A 5600-nucleotide genomic window follows, 5' to 3' on the forward strand; every position below is an offset into this window, starting at 1 on the left:
TATAAAAATTAGAGCTAGAGAGAGAGTTGTGAAAGTTTCATATCAAACTTCCATGGAGGATGAAGAAACGTGAGATGGAAGAAGAAGAAGGAGAAGAAGCTATTGAAGAATGAAAGAGCTGCTACAAGAAAAAGATATTTATAGCTCAAGCTTATCCATTCTAGTTGAAATTACGAAAATGCCTTTAGCACATTAACTTGTTCTCCTTCAATCCTTTGTGCAATCTTTTTACTCTTTTGATACTAAAACAAATCCATAATGGTCTAGACATGCTCGGGTTTACAAAACTTAAAAATTTTGACCCAAGGTGAAAAATGACCATTTTGCCCTTGTGGTGAAAATTGTTGAAACTTCTAGTTTTCTTTGTGTTTTCATCATTACACATTATTTATTCAGGCTTATGCCTATTTAGACCTTAAAATATCATAAAACCTTCTTTTGGGAGCTTTTTAGAGGAAATGATGAAACTACCCCTAGCCCGTGTTATTGCCTCTATGCGTAGTTATGAGCCTATAGAGGTTGAGGTCTCACAGAAGGTGTGGGGTGTAGCTTGTGAAGAACTACTAGCGACCGGTGCAAATTCTTCCAATCGCTTAAGAATGCCCATGGTGATGGGAATTTTTTATTATTGCAACTCGTCTTTATCAATCCAATGCACACCGACTCTCACACAAAATGTAGTGACCAAGGAAGGAAAATCGATACCATCTCTTTTAGTGCAACTCGTATGTAGGATGGCATGAGAAATAACCTTACCAATATCAATGGATTTATGCATGACAATGGCATAAATTAGAATTGCATGATCCCTTGTGACATTGCTGATATAAGTGGATGGGACTAAATGTGCCGCTACAAAGTGTAACCAAACTTTTAGCTCTTTTTTCATGGCACTTCGTTTAAATGAAACAGCCTCACCATGTGAGGTCTTCTATTGGGCTCCCTCATCACAAAGCATTGATATAATTTCATTGCAATCTTGATGATCACCCAAGTACTACCCATATTCATCATTCTCAACTCTGATGATCGGTCAACTATTGTGAAAATAGACTTGTTTGCCACGGACAACAGCAATGCCATCAACATGCTCAATCGCATTTGCATAAAACTCCCAGACCATAGGCACAATCGTAGTGTAACACCCTGTAACCTCGTATAGAAGGCAATAAGACTTTATCGATAAGACAAAGGGTCAATTGACATAAACCTAAGTGCCAAAGAACAGTGATCGGTGAAAGGAATATTTTGTAATAAAATATTTCACACGCGAGAAAGTAATAATTAAATAATAATATTTTTATTGGGAATGAATTAGCAAGTTAAAAGGCGATTTGGAAGTGAACCTGGGCCAAGTGAGGCACTTTGGGACTCGAGGAGACAAGTGGAGAATTTTGAAATAAAATAATATTAAAATATTAATATTTTATTTATTATCGAAATTAGTCATGAAAGAGGATTATATGGCTGATCTAAGTGCAGAGAGAAGAAATAAGAAAGAGTTTCAAAGAAAAACGACATAAGTAGGGCTTGTGTGCCTTTATTTAGTAAAGCAAGAGTAGGTAAGTATATATTTAAATATTATGGTGACACCTTAGTGAAGTGCAAATTTTATATTTTATTTGTACAAGTGTAAAGGAAGAAAGATAGAAGAAAATTTGAATTTAAAAAAAATGATTGAATGACCAAATTGTAAAGGATGAAAAGTATGGAGGGTCAAATGGTAAATAAGGAAAAGTTGAGAACTTATGTGTAATTACAATATTTGAAGCTAAATGGAAATTAACTAACCAAGGAAAGTTATATTATGTGGGATAATGAGAGGTGCATATAAATTCACTATTACATGCAAATAATAGCATGTAAAAAGGAAAAAGTTAGTGGGGAACATGTGAGACCCCCACCATGTGAAGTAAAAGCAATGATAGGCCTAAATCTATTTGCATGTAAAAAGATTGGTGCATTAGGTGGGCCAATGAGGAAAGAAAGATGTGGGATGCATGTGACTTAAATAGATTAATGAATGACTAAATAAAATATAAGATAAAGGAGGTGCATGAAATAAATAATAAAGGAAGAAAAGATGGGACAGTGAAGGTAGCAAATGGAGAAGCGAATAAGGATAGATAATGGACCAATGTGGAGGAAAGGAAATTGGTGCATGAAGAACCATTACTTGGCAAAATGGCTAAATGAAAACAAAAAGAGAATGCGCGCAAGTATTGTGATTAGTTGAATAGGTGGCCATATAATACCAAGTTCAAGGAGTAAAGAAATGTGAATTGGCTTTGAGAAGTTGAGAGAGGGCCCACAATTTAGAGAAGAAAAGAAAGAAGAGAAAGCTTTGAGAAGTTCCACCCGAGAGGAAGAAAAAGAGAAAGGAGGGAAAGGCTCGAGTTGTGAAAGAAAAAGAAAGAAAGGAAGGAAAGGCTCATGTTGTGAGGATTTAAGTGAAACCGTGAGGTTTCCATCCTTTATCTTGTAGATTTGTGCTTTTCCATCAACCAAAGAGTCTTCAACATTCAAGAGGAAAGCCGTGGAGTGTTGATGGAGGTGTAAAGATTGATTTGAAGATACAAGAGAAATAAGGTAAGGATTGTGGTTTTATGTCACAGCCCAAATCCTGAGCCATGACTGGTGCATGGACCCAATAGGCGTGGCCCACTAGGCCCAAGCAAGCCTTTCTATGCAAACTTGTTCATTAGACCCTCTGTCCCTCATTTACCTCTAAAGTTCTTAATTCATAGTTTTCAAAAATAATTTCTTCTCAAGAATAAATCATGATAACTGAACATATACCATTCACAAAATAATATTACCATTTGCCAACTTGTGGTGACATTATCATGCAAACCAATCATACAGTGTTTACAACAAATCTCATGAATTACATTTAACTAACCATATACACATACATAAGACCTTGACTATCAGCAGAGTGACTTTGGCATGGATACTATCACAGGGTGTGCTAGTAAACCTACCATAAGATGAATAGGAGGAAGCACCTCTACCTAGGATCCAACTACCTTCGAGCCTGAAAACTAAAACATGAAGTTGAAATGAATGAGTATAAACCCAGTGAGTGATCATAAGAAGGGAATAAGCAAACTATAAGGAAAGTTTAGAAATCATGATGCACTTATGTTAAAAACAATGCAATTTAGTTTAATTCCTTGTAAAACCCCTTAATTCGACCTTTGATTATTTAACCCCTTAGTGTTGAAGGATCCATGATCCATAATGAAATCTGAAATCGAAAAGTGAAAACCATAGTAAATGTTCGAGCAAGACAAGCAAGATAGAGAGTTTTTTTTTTTTCGTTGAATTGAAAATCAATTTGGAAACAATTAACAATTTTAACGTTCAACATTCATTGCAATCACATAATATTTTCTCTAACATTTCTATGGCATCTGCAAACATCTATACAACCACCGGCTTATCAGCTCATGTGCACTCCCACACTGCACATAGTTGGAATCATCATCCACCGGTCATCAGCTCATGTGCACTCCCACATAGCACATAGCTGGATTTATCATCCACCGGTCATCAGCTTATGTGCACTCCCACACCACACATAGTTGGAATCATCATCCACTAGTCATCAGCTCGTGTGCACTCCCACACTACACATAGCTGGGATCACCCATCATCACCGGCATGTGCGCTTCCACACTGAACGCACACGGTTATAATTATCACACAATATTATCATTCAAAGCATAACATATATATCATCAAAATATAGGAACACATGGGTTCATCACATTATACATTTTACAACATAAAACATTTCATCAAGGGCTTGTTCCAAGGCATCATTTAGAAAAATAAATAAAAAAAATCATTTAAGTGCTTTATCCCAACACATATGTATTTCCCAAAAATAATTTAATGCAAGTTCACTCACCTTAACAATGCCACCTAACAAGACTAGCACCCACAAGATCTTAATCCAGGAAGTCCCGAAATACCATTCAAACCTATAATTGCCAATAAAACAATAATAGCTTCAAATATATCATAAATTTAAAGTTAATAATTCTAATAAGCATACTCTTGATAAACTACATTCTAGCCTAATTTTTAACCTAGAATTCTAGTCTAATTCTCAAACCCATCATATTAACTATTCCAATTTAAAGGTTCTTTACCTTGGTGAGCTTGGAGGCATAAAGATCAACAACAACCTAATATCTCCAAGAAAAAGAATTTGAAGAAATTAGGAAATAAAATCTGAAAATATAACCCATAAATTTTAAAATTCAAAAGTTAAAAATACATAACTTTTGGCTTTAAAAGTGAAGGAAAGAAAGAGAGATTTTTCTTTTTCTCTCCTAGGGTTTGGTTGTATTGAAAATTAGGGTTAAAAGTTGTGGGTTTTGGTGCCCAAGAAGTTAGGAGAAGGAAGAAGTAAGAAAAGAAAGGAAAGGAAAAGAAAACAAGGAAAAGAAAATGAAGAAAATTTGATTTTCCATGGTGAAGTGAAAATGGCGTTGGAAGCATGAAAAAGAAGAAGAAAATGCATTTTTGGGTGGATAAGAACTGGCCATGGAAGAAGAAGATAAGAATCAAACCTTCCTTTGGAAGCTTTGACCAAGCTAATGGCAAAATTACCATTTTGCCCTCTAAGGTTTTTACCCTTTTTAATTAAATCCTCCCACAATCTTTTAATTCCAATTTCTTTCTATTTTTCTTCCTTAACACTTGTATAAATAAAATATCAAGTTCTCACTTCAACATAGTATCACCATAATATTTAAATATATACTTACCCGCGCTAGCTTTACTTAATAAAGACACACGGGCCCCATTAACATCATTTTTCTCTGAAATTTCCTCGTTCTTCTTCTCCCCCACTTAGATTGACTATATACTCCTTCTTCATGAAAAATTTTGACACTGAATAAGATATTAATATTTTAATATTATTTTATTAATAAAATATTATTTTATTCCAAAATTTTTCACTTGTCTCCTTGGTACCCAAAATACCTTATTATGCCCCGATTCACTTCCAAATTACTTTTTATCTCACTAATCCATCCTTAATAAAATATTATTATTTAATTATTATTCCCTCACGTGTGAATTATTTTACTCTAGAATATTTATTTCACCAGTCATTGCTCTTTGACTCTTAATTCACGTCAATTAGCCCTTTATCTTATCGATACATTTATGTTGACTACTATACGAGGGTATGGGGTATTACATTTTAGTTTGAATGTTCTTTGAAAATGAGTTGGCGACTATAAGGAATGTTTTGTGGCAGCAAAGATTGGCTTGATTGGAGGAGATTTAGTGACATGCAAGCGATCAAACCCGTGGATGCATGATAGATTTAAGTGAAAGAGAAACAATAAGCATAACAATATGTTTTAAGACCTACGGATGGTAAGATTTTTTTTGAAGAACTAATTAGTGAATCATGTCGGCAGCTTGGTGATTAGAGTTTTGGAGGAATGTTGGAGTGCATGTGCGGATCAAGCAACCTTTAATGTAAAATTGAATAATACTTTAAGTATAGTTGAGAGATCTTGAGAAAATGGCTTTTGTTGTGTTGATTGGAATCTTGAAAGGCATATTGTGAA

General features: G+C 34.6%; 1 long non-coding RNA gene across 1 annotated transcript; it reads right to left on the reverse strand.

Annotated features, from left to right (window-relative positions):
• LOC108661737 lies at positions 3456–4241 on the reverse strand. The gene is made up of 3 exons (XR_001927514.1): positions 4161–4241; positions 3917–3989; positions 3456–3681 (listed from the first exon to the last, which is right to left on the reverse strand). It is a non-coding gene; the product is annotated as an uncharacterized LOC108661737 (long non-coding RNA).

The sequence above is a fragment of the Theobroma cacao genome, chromosome 4 (assembly GCF_000208745.1).
Source record: "Theobroma cacao cultivar B97-61/B2 chromosome 4, Criollo_cocoa_genome_V2, whole genome shotgun sequence".
Taxonomy (NCBI): domain Eukaryota; kingdom Viridiplantae; phylum Streptophyta; class Magnoliopsida; order Malvales; family Malvaceae; genus Theobroma; species Theobroma cacao.